General features: G+C 34.0%; 1 protein-coding gene across 2 annotated transcripts in view; it reads left to right on the forward strand.

The window, feature by feature from the left end:
• The window catches only part of LOC140447782 (juvenile hormone esterase-like), a 123,274-nt gene that overhangs the window by 17,927 nt on the left and 92,818 nt on the right, over positions 1 to 12,529 (forward strand). The gene's annotated exons all lie outside the window — the stretch shown is intronic.

Consider the following 12,529-nt stretch of genomic DNA (forward strand, 5'->3'; position numbering starts at 1 on the left):
ATTAAATCATTCCATCATCAGTTTAATAAAAAGTTGTTAAATACATTGTATGGCCACATAAAAAACAGTGGAAGGACATCCGTATTAAAATATAATCCTCATGGTATTTATCAAGGTAAATGCAATAGACTGTTAAATTGTTGATTATTAAAAACTGAAAATGGGGGCATCTTACATGACCCCCTGTAGCTGGTGAGGTTTTATCGACTTACATTACCTCTGATCTGTTCTGGAGTCTTGGGCTAACTAGTTAGATAGTAAGTTTCTATTTCTTGCTTCATATGGCTGAGTTTGCCTAGCTTCTTGTGTGATTTTTAGGTAATCACTTGGTAAGTATATATCTTTATTTTTCAAACGTGTTTCTATTATACTATGAACTGAGTCACACTCCATCTGAGTGTGACCCTTTTCAAGAAATTTTTAAACAATTAGTACCTTATATTTTTCAGCTAGGTAGAGCAGGGCATTAAAAAGTATTGAATTTTTGTTCTGGGTAGTACAGCCGTCCGAATATATAATAATAGGTAACTTGTCTTTGTTCAAAAATTCTCCCTCTAGATATTCTACCAAAAAAGAGGCATAGGTTGAAGCTTGGCCTTCTGCTTCTGTCTCATTAAACCAATATCACACAACTTTTTTCGTTACCAAGTTATACAATGTAAAGTTGTGACAACACAATTTAGTCTTATAATAAAGTGCGCTTGCAGGTATTTGTGGCGATAACTTCACTGCTTGAACATCCATAGTTATTAAATGCCATTCTCCTCTTACTGCTTTTTTCTTGTCTTGTTCTTTGTCAGATCTCGCCAAATTTTTCTGTGAAATATGCTTTTCGTAATTTTGGTGCTCGTAATTGCCATTTTTATACATAAAACAAATGTCACATTGATCGTTGAGAGGCTGAAACAAAAAAAAATTCATCTAGTTTGCCACGTTCTTGAATAGTTTTAAAAAAAGTATGTTATGATTTTTCTCTCTGCACCGTTTCTCGTAAATCCTATACACATTAACCCAAGACTGAAATATTTGTTCCAGATTCTATATCTATTCCACATTCTATCTGTAGTCTTCCGACAATAGTGGGATGGAAGTTTATTTAGATCAGTTAAAAATTATTTTAAAAAATTTCTGTCCTTCTCAAAAATATCCTTGCGTTTTGGTCTTGTGACAACTTCTAAGTCTGTACTGGAACTGATACCTTTTTCTGCCTTCTGATAGCCCAAGATTTCACATACCATTCCCCCAAAGATAATGTATTTAAGTATATTGTCTTTCATAGAGGCACCGAAACATTATTTACTACCAAGTTATAGTGTAATGTAATTTATAATAACAGTATTGTCTTCAAAAGTTCTGCACTGGTCCCAATTCATTTGTTACCAAAATTTGGAAAAAATTTTCTCTCTGTCAGAAGAAAAATTTCGGAACATTTTTTGCTTAACTTTTGTTTGCAAGTACGAGGTTTCAGGTGCTTTTTTCTTTATGTACATCGTGAAATGTGTTTTTCTGGTTTCTGGATTTTCTAAATCCTAAATAATATTGCCCGTTCAATCTTAACTTCTTATTTATATGTCTCTTGTTTTGTGTTTTGACCACTTTCCGCTTTTTATGATTTCTGTCTTCATCACTGGAGTCATCGGCTGCTTTATTACTAGAATCCGAGCTAGAATATTCTTGAGGCTGGTAATCTTTTAAAATGTCAATTTCAGTATATATTTTCAGTAGAAACCGCAATTTCCTCAACGTGAGATTCATCTTCTATAGCTTCTAAATTTTGAAGAGTCAACCCAATGTCCAGATAGATATTTTGTTCTGCAACTTGGGACTTAACTTCACTAGTTGAATTGTCGTAAATGCTGCTATCGTCAACCTGAGGTAATTTCGGCTATCCTAAATTTACGTTTACTTCACTCCTGTTATTTAAATCATGGGAACTCGAACATTCATCGAAAACTATTTCTGCTTTGTTAATCAACTCTCCAACATATTCATGGGTAAGCGCATCATCAAAAATATTAATTTGAGTAGTCGGTTTAAGGTGTTCTAACATTGTTCCAATTTTGGTCATTTTCTTGCTTCTTAGCCTCTTTTCTGGCCAACTCTAGAAGTAATTTCGTATGATTTGACATGCCTTCACCTGTACCTTAAAGTATCTGGATACTAGATAAATTCTGGCCTGAAACAAAATGTTGATTTAAAGTTAACAAACTTTAACTAAAATTCGCTTTACTTTTAAAGCTGCTTGAACGACCAATTTTATCATTGAAGCCTTTTTGGAATTAAAGCAAACTTTAAAGTGTTCAATTATAAAACTGGCTAAATATAAAATAAAAAATAATACTAAGACTTCGCAAAATGTGTGAAAATGAACCATAAAGCGAATCATGTAAACATTTTTATAAAGATAAATTGATTTATTGACGATAGAAATATTAGTTACTGCTACCCCAGACATTATCAAAAAAATCAATTTGTTATTGTCACAATTACTTACGAGGTACTGCACGGATAGAACGACGTTATAAATAAACATGTATAATTATAAATTACATTTATAAGTTATAAGATTAAAATAAAATGAAAACAATTGTCTAAATTAATTGATGATACTTACTTGTAAATATTATTAGTCTTAAACCAATATATATCGATAAATAAGCTTAGAAAAGCAATTATTGGAATGCATACAATCAACTTGTTTAATTTAGCGTAGCCAAACTGACAATTACGAGGTACTGCGTCCACAAAATAGCTGGAAAAAGTTACGAGGTACCGTTTTCTGTAATTTAAAGCTTTCCGGAAATTTTTCCAGCTTTAACCGCTGGTTAATAGATGCCGATACTTATTCTAAAGCGAAACTCTAAATAACTCATTTTTTGCAAATTTGTCAGTTACGAGGTCCTGCCTTTCCGACGTCGATGTGTAGTTTAAATTTTACGGGGACGTAACCCTCATCCCTGCGATTCAACACATATTCAAAACATATTGTTAGAAAAGCTCTAGGTACTGTTGTAAGTTAAAAGCAATAATATAAGATATACAGACGAAACAGTTATCATCTCAGACTATAACTCATACTAATACCTGATGGAAACTTTATAGATATCTTAGTAGCAAAGTCTTCTTTCTGAAAATGTGTCCTGTACTTTATCCTAACGGCCGATCATAAAACTATAGCACTTTGAAATATAGTGCGACTTATTCTGAGAATTTCTTTGGTTTGTCACAAGACTAACATGGTATAATGCCTGTACTTTATCCTAACGGCCGATCATAAAACTGAAGCCTTTTGAAATATAGTGCGACTCATTCTGAGAATTTCTTTGGTTTGTCATAAGACTAACAAGGTACTCCTTAAAACAGTACACAATTGAGAATTGCATAATAATTAATAATTTGGAGATTGAACAGATTTCAATGTTATACATATATTAGAAGGAACGTTAGTAGAACCATTCGATTTAATTAAAATAGCGTATGTTGGACGCTTAAGTGGTATTTAGACAACGCGAAAAGCTTGGGTTCGTTCGCACACAATATTCCCATAAAACATTTTTACATAATCATTTTTGTGAGAACCCAGAATAAGATTCAACAAGTCGCCCCTGTAAAAAGTTCCATGTAAAAAAAAGATAATTTTTTTACATTTTGTTGAGTTATTCCTAACATGGTCGCTTGTCATTTTTCTCTAAAGGTAATAGTTTTCGAGTTTCAAACAATTTAAAACTAAAAAAAAAAACAAGACTTACGATTTTCAAGGTTAAAAAACACAAATGAATTACTATTTAAATGGAAATAAGCCACAATTAAAGGTTAAAATACGTTTATTGACGTTTCAATTTCCACTTCGGAAATCAAACTCAAAACACAAACATTAGTAAATTAAACAAATTTTGTTTTTTGTTACTTAGTGAAAAATTCTTCTAATAATCTTTTAAAGCTCTTTCTATTTCGAATCCCTTTATATTTGGTATTACTTCTGATCCCACTTTTTTATTTTTCTTTTCACGTTCTCTTTTGTTGTTTCATTAGGCTGGCCTTGCCAGCTGTACAAGGATGTGTAGAAGTCTTCGACAATATTTGTTATTTTATATTTGTCCTTCTCTACTTTATTGTTGGCGTCTTTAATTTTGATGATTTTTTGAACTCCCAGTGCGGGTCTTAGACATTTTAAGCCTTTGTTGTTTTCAATGACTCGCTCTATTAAGTTCTCGTTCCATTTTTTTATGTCGCGTTTTAGTTCTTTTCCAATTGTTTTATTAAGTTCTCTGTATTTTTGAGTATGGCGTTTGTTTTGCGCTAGTAGTTGTCTTCTTTCCGTCATTAGCTGTTTAGTTTCATTGCTTATTTTGTCTTCTTTAGTCCTTGTTTTCTTTGCGACCTGTAGTCCTGCTGCAAGAAAGTTTTTATTTAGGTTTTTAATAATCTCGTCAATTTGATTTTGATTATGTGAAAGATCAGATTCGAACTTATCCGCTAAGACCTCTTGGAATTTCTCTTCATTTGTTCTTAGTTTAAAGGCATCTATTCTCGTTGTTTTTCTTAAAATCCTTTTTCTCCCTTCTTTCATGTTCAACACAACAACCACAAATCTTTTCAGAGCCGCAGTTTGCAAAATATCGATTACCATGATGGTCTTCAACATCCGAAACGGATAGGCTCTACAAGAAGAAGAAGATCGTTTACACGTTTTTGGTAACCATGTTTTTTATTTGGTAATAACGGTTTAATGTTACCTTTGACATTAGGACCTTTTATAAAAAAAATTTCGTCCGCTTCACCCGCCAATCAAAATCCTACTATCAGAAATGTTCGCACCAACCCTCGCGCCAATCTTCACGCTAACTCCCACGCCAACCTCCACCCAATCCACGTAATAATCGACGGTGTAAATAAACCGTCCTTTGTTCCCATTAACAGTAATGCATTGATTAGTGATCAGTGTAGTATTGTTTGGGGCTCGGGAGACTAAAATCTCGAAAGAACTGAAGAAGACCTCAAAAAAGTCGACAGCTGGGCGCAATGATGATCGACGCGGTTCAACCCGGAAGACTGTTGTGTTTAATATTAATTCTTGTAACAGTATTAATCTTAGCTCCAGGTTTAATTGTACCAACCGCAAAAATCTTTCGGAACGTATATATACCAACACAGGCTTTAATCACAATGATTTTATATTCGTTATTTGGGGTCTCGTTTATTACAGTCTAAAGCTGTTCGTAGAACTTTTCTCTTGTGGTGATATCTTTGTTATTCTAAGGTGTATAGATTGCTACCAGATTTAGAGTATTGACATTCAGTTTAACTTTTACACTAACTCTTCTTTTAGAGACGTATTTAAATTCTTGTACTTGGTATAAAAATTCTCTGTACCAACGGGGCGACTCCTTCTATAGCTCTGGTTTCTTTCGCAACACACCAACTGTATCAAAAGTCATACAGCATAATTGGACCCTCACCTTTTTTTTATCTCTTGAAGTGCACATATGTCTATACTTTTTTCTACAAGCTCTTTTGGAATTTCCTGCTCTCTTGTATTTGGAGATTTTACGTTAAAAGTACCGATTTCAAGTTAATTTCTCAATTTTTACAAATTCGTTGTTCCCTTTCTCGCGTTGGTCATCGTAATGAAATTATTCCTGTTCACAGGCATAATCCTGTTTCCATGAGCTATATGGATTTAAAATCTGTCAGTAAGACGCTAACCTGGCTCCTCCTCTTTTATCCGGGCTTGGGATCGACAACAGTTCTGTCAAGCTACTTAATCCATCCAACAAAAATTTGGGCGGAGTCAATTTTTAGTTTATTTTATAACAATAGAAAGCTATATAAAATGCAATATAAAACGACCATGGATTCGAAAAAAATATAGTTTCTTATCTTCACCATGAAACAAATCATAACGTTTAACTCATTATTGCCAAGCAAAACATCGACTATGTAGATATAAATATCTTGGAGCTTTAATAAATGAGAACAATAACTCAGTTCATAAAAAATTAAATATTTCTTTTGCAATGATTGGAAGTATTGTATAATAAATACGAGTATCAATATGGTACAATATAGTACCCTGTTAGGTATATGATGAAAGCAACAACTGTGACTTAAATGATAATGAAACAGGTCAAAGTTTTGTGCTACTATGTAAAACCACTTTAATGGTTAATTCAAAATTTAAAATGTTCTTACTTGAACATTATAGATCAAGAAGTCTTCAGAAAACTAAAATACTAGACTATTAAACAAAATTAAAAATATTTAAATACCCTTAATTAGATATTTATAATTTGTAATATTTGTTGTTTACATTATTCACATATTATAGTCAAGGTAAATTATAGCTTAGTGATTGCGTGCCTGCCTTTAAAATTACTATGACAGCACTTAAAATAATGAAATTACTAATTTTCTGTAGTATTTGTGACATAGTGAAGGTGAGGGCTATATAAATTTGATAAGTACGTTTAATAAATATATTTCCATATTTGCAGATTATATTTTGGTACTAAATAGGTTTTTTGAATAATTTGGAATTACTTTTATGATAAAAAATCAGTTATAATTTTGATTTTGTTTTTTTTTTGTATTTATTAGTCTCGTGTTTATTATATTCACTATTCCAATTTCCTTTGATTCAGTCAATTTAAACGATGTGTTATAATATTATGCAGATGCTGAACTGTATTCTTGGGAATCGTTGATTGCACACTAGTTTGCTAAGAATTACCATGCAAACCTGTAATAAACCAGGTTGGTATCTATGGTGATAATATCGAAGTTAGCTATTAATAAAGGCGTTTCGAAGAAGTAGAAGTAAATTTTCTATCTAGCTGGAAGAGCTAGTAAAATACTGTAACAATAGTTAACTAATCAAAATTACTTCGAGCTACCATTGTACTACACTCTTACAATTTACTATTTTACTCGTCTTTGGCGTTCTTCATTAAGCAACTTTCTAAAGTAGTTATACCATCTTTGCTTCATTTGAACGTCGGTTCTTAGCATCTTTTTCATCCGAACTCTTAATTTGCCGCACGTAAGTTAACTCTTTTCATGGCTTGTCCCTTGCTTTAACAAATCTGTATTACTGCGACTTTTCTTATTTTTCAGCCTAAGCATTCATTCAGATAAAAATCACGCGAAGTTTTCGTGAGTAACACGGCTTAAATTAAAACCACTTCTTAACGAAGTCGTTTTTAACTTTGAAAGGAAAGCCTTTGTCTGTTGCTGCTGTAGATTCAAAAACAAGTAGCTGTAGCTTATCAATTGACTTAAACCATATATAAGTTATTTAATAAAGTCAAAATCAGCACGTCGCAATATAAGTAAAATTTGAAGTAATAAAAAAAGAAAGCAAACCTACTTGACTGTTCCAACTTTAGGGTGTTTCCCTTCTTAATATGGCATACAAAAATTTTATCCCTGATATTTTTACTGATAGTAACGATTGGCACAGTATACTGACAATATATTCGGATCATACTAAAGAGACTGTTTCAAAAACAGATCTACCATTGATCACATATCATCCATCAGAAAAATATTAGAAAGAAACGACGGAGTGCGACATAGACTGTCATTATATCTTCATAGATTTTAAGGCAGCGTACGATACTGTTCTTCTTCTTTTTGATGTGCATATCCGTTACGAATATTGATAATCATCATGGCAATCTTTATCTTATCTGCAGCAGCGCGGAAAAGCTGCACAGATGTTGTATTGAACCAGATTCTAAGATTATTTAACCAAGATGTTCTTGTTCTTCCTGGACCTAGCTTTTCAATTATTTTTTCTTGCAGGATGGCTTAATGGAGAGCATATCTGGATTCATTTTGCATAATATGTCCGAAGAATTGTAACTTTCGAGATTTGATGGTGGTCAGTACTTCGCGGTTCTTTTTCATTCTTCTGAGGACCTCCTCATTTGTGACTCGGTCAGTCCACGGGATCTTAAATATTCTCCGATGTAGCCACGTCTCAAATACTTCCAGTTTTCTGCAGATATCTTCGTTTAAGGTTCACTATTCAACACCATAAAAAAGGACAGAGAAGACGTAGCATCGCAGCATTCTTACTTTGATATCAAGAGAGAGGTTATGACTCTTAAAGAAGATCCCATCAGATTTAAGAAGGATCTAGCTTTTTCGATGCGTACTCTAATCCCCTAGTTGTTGGTCAATTCTTCATTCATTATGGTGCCCAGGTAGTTGTAGTGCGTCACTTTTTCTACAGCGGATTGGTTGACGTAGAGTTGACCTTCTGTTATCCTTTTTTTGCTAATTATCATAAGCTTTGTCTTCTTAACGTTTATATTGAGTCCATGTTGTTGACTGTAATACGTGATTTTGTTCATAAAAACTACTAGATCTTCTAAGTTGTCCGCAAATACTATGGTGTCATCTGCATATCTGATGTTGTTTAGCCGGTAACCATTTAGTAGAATACCTTTTTCAGTTTGGTGCAAAGCTTTGAAAAATATTCTTTCAGTGTACAGATTGAAGATTAAAGGAGACAAAATGCAGCCTTGTTTCATTCTACGCATGATTTTCATATAGTCAATGTGTTCACCTTCAACTCTGAGATTTGCTGTTTGATTCCAGTAAAGATTTCTAATTATTAATTACGATACTGAAAAAAGACTTTAATTATATTTGGCTATGCTTGAATTTGGAATACCAAAGGATTGGTAGAATTAATTAAAACAACAATGAGAAAACTTGAATGTAGTGCGAGTACAACGGGACCTTTCACAACCATTTACAACTAACGGAAAACTGCGCCAGGGAGATACGCTATCATCCGCTCTGTTTAATATAGCCTAGATTCAGGAATAAACTTAACGGGTACGATATATACCAGTAGCATACAAAAATGGCATATTCTAATGATATCGTGATCATTGTAAGAACCCGAAATAAAGCAGTTGCAGTCACATGTATTAAAAACGCCGCAGAAAACATCGGACTTCTGATTAACTTCCAGAAAACTAAATATATGCCAGCTATATCACAAATGCAATAAAATAACTTTGAGGTGCACTACAAAACTATAGAAACGGTGGAAGAGTTCTGCTCTGTAGGATCACTAGTTGACAGCAACTAACCGCTGTTATTTTGGCCTAGGTAATTAACTAAGAGCGAAAAATATGTCAAGACCAACAAAGCGCAAACTTTTTAAAACAACAATACGCCCATATTGCTCACCCATGGATCGGAAACATGGACATTGACGACCCGAGATAAAGAGTTACTACGACTCTTTGAAAGAAAAATATTAAGGACCATACATGGCGGAGTTAAAGAACAGGGTCTGTGAAGAAGGGGATATAATTTCGAACACTGTAGACTGTTTGGTAATGTATAGATCGTAAAAACCATCAAAATAAAGCGCCTAAGATAAATGTACCACGTTATGCAAACGGATGAAAGTAATCCTTATAAAATAACCATGCTAAATAGGCCGGTCGAAAGAAGATGAAGTGGACGACCTAAACTTAATTATCTGGAAGATATGCAGACGATTTAAGGGAGATTGGAGTAATGGGATCATGAAGACAGACGATCGACAGGGAAGGATATAAAACTGGTTCGACGCAGTCCAGTTCTCACGAAGGGCTGTAGTGCCAATTGATGACAAAAGTAATAAAAGTATTCAGAGAAAGACAGGACCATATTCGTGTCTCTATCTCAACAACTATTCATTTATTTTTTAACCTACATTTTTTAAGATTGTAACGGTCTGGTCATGTTTCCAAATTATCTGCCAGTATATTTTCTGCTTGACATTTTTTTCTTTCCAGTCTGCTTGATATTTTTATTGTACATGGCTTTTACGCTCTTAGTACGGGTGCATCCTATTCGGCATTTTTTTTTTCGAGTAATCGGCTTGATGGGATGCCTCTCATCGGTAATTGGATTTCCTCCTAGTTGAACAATTTTTTTGTAATCTTTTCTAGGCCAGTAGTATGAAAATTTGTTGATACAGGAGAAGTTTTCTTTATAAAATTGGTACCGCTACAGCTGCTCTTTTTGGTCGAACTCCTGTGTTTTAGATGACAAACCGTCATCTGTCGTTATGATTTATATTGTGATGACTACCGACAAACGCGTGATATATGGCAGCTGCTATTGAAATTGTAGCTTAACTAATAGCTTTACCGATCGTACTTTTTACATTGGCTGGGATGAGTTGCACTATTGACAACCTGACCAGACGAAGTCTTTCTATATGTGTGATTTGAGTCTATCTGTAAAGTGTTACATATTTATTGATTTAACTAAGATGGGTATTAAAATATTCGATGATGTACACCTGACTTGACCGTACAACAAAACGACTCCTTAACTTCGGTGTTAATACCACTAGCAAACTAACTAGCATGTTAATCATACTGATCCGCGTTGATATGCGTGAGGGTTGAAAGAGAGTACGACTTACCTTAAATTCCTGATCTCACTGGCTAATTTTCTCCTTTCCATATTAAGTTCCTACTGTATAGAGTTTAGACCATATAGAGGTAAGTGTTCATACAAATATCGCTTTTTCTTCCTAAAACTTTTGTAAATACTGGGCGTACTCGAGCATTATTTGACTCAATGGATTTGCTTAATAGACTTGCTAGTATAAATCCTTTGCAGGTGTATATTAATGAATCTGCTAGGTATTTGAATCATAACAGGGGCTATGTCGACTACCCTAACCACTTCTATAGAGATTATGCTTGACCTCATATTATTACATACGTGGATGAAAAAGGAGGCGAAGGTAAAAGCTTACAGCTTTTAAACTTAAAGGTGAATAAGACGCCAGGAAGCAGTGCAAAAGAATACCGGAATCAACCCCAAAGAGATAATTAAAAATCACTCAAAGCTGGAAATGCAACATAAATGTAATTTCGAAAAGCCGGTTACCGTCTTCTTTTCAGAAAAAGATGAATGGGAGTCGAAAAGCACGAATCTCATCATGGTAGATCAATACTGGTATACAGACGGCTCTAAAACCGATAAAGGAGCTGAGGTATAAGCTGGAATATAGCTGGAGTAAAACCAAGGCTTATTCCTAGTGAAAGCCTAGGTAATCACTCTACTACCTTCCAAATGCAAATCTATGCTATAGAAATGTGCCTATAGGAACTAATTACATAATACTGCAGGGAAAAATCTACAAAAATTATTTCTGATCGCCTGGCGGCATCTAAAATCGAATTGGATTGACTCAGAGTTAGTTTGGAACTGTATTTAGAATCTATTTTGGATCGTAAAAACTAACAAAGTAAGTTTAGTCTGGGTGACTGGAGGTACTGGTACTAAAAAAATGAAAAGGCGAACCTATTTGTCAGAGGAGGGACAAAAAAACCATTCATAGGTACAAGACCTGCATAGCAGGAAGCATAGGAAAAACAACATTATCAGACTGGGCGAAACGAACAAAACATAATCACTTGTACGAACAAGGTCCTAAGCACTGGAAGGTTTTATATATAAACGTTAGAAGAAAAAATTCAAAGATCTAATAGATATGAATAGGAGTGATCTGCGCATTGTCGTAGGTCTCCTAATAGGATACTGTCGTCTCAAGGAGCACATGAACAAAATCGGCCTGGTAAAAAGTGTGAATTATAGATTCTGACAAGTTAATGACGAGAGAATGTTCTGTGTAGCTGCTCAGGCCTAAAGAAGATAAAGCTCAATACATTTGATCATTACCAACTCCAGCCCTAGGACTTGGAGAAGTGTTACATAAGGTCTTGATAGACTTTGTTATAAAAGCTGGACAGAAGTGACAACTTTGACCTAGGGAAGAGCCACAATATATCTTTCAGGTCGAATGGAAGGTTGGTAAATCCCATGTTTAATCTAACCTAACTGGGTACTTAAATTCCTCCTATTCAATACATCGTCGGATGCATGCCTCCCTTAAGTGTATCCATTAATTTTTGTTCGTTGTTTTTTGCAACCATTCGTGATAAGCCATTCACTTAATGTCATCAGTCCATCTGGTTTGAGGTCTGCATCTACTTCTCTTATTTTCTCTTCATTGCCATACAGCAATTTATTTTGTCCAACAGTTATCTTATATTCTTCCTATATATCATGTTCAGTTTCATGGTACTTAATATGGTTAACATGACAGTACTTTGGATTACATTTGTTACTTTTAATCGCCTTTTTATTTCTTGATTGGATATGCGATAGCTGAGCTTAATGTTGAATATTCTTTTTTTTCTGTTACATTCCAAAACATCTAATACATAAATTTGCTTAACTACTACTAGCTACTTTGCCTTTCTGATGTTAATCTTAAGCCCTATCTCTTTACGCTTTTCTGTCGCATGGTTTAGCAGTTTTTGTAAATATACCAGTGATTCCCTAAAACTAGAACTAAAATATCATATGCGAAACTCATATTATTTATAACTGCACCTTTAACAGTCATATTTCATATAACGCTTGCCGCAGTTTTCCGAGTAAAAGTTAAACAAGACGAGTTCAGCGCATGGTTTATATTTTTTTCTGGTTGATATAA

Source organism: Diabrotica undecimpunctata, chromosome 8 (assembly GCF_040954645.1).
Source record: "Diabrotica undecimpunctata isolate CICGRU chromosome 8, icDiaUnde3, whole genome shotgun sequence".
NCBI lineage: Eukaryota > Metazoa > Arthropoda > Insecta > Coleoptera > Chrysomelidae > Diabrotica > Diabrotica undecimpunctata.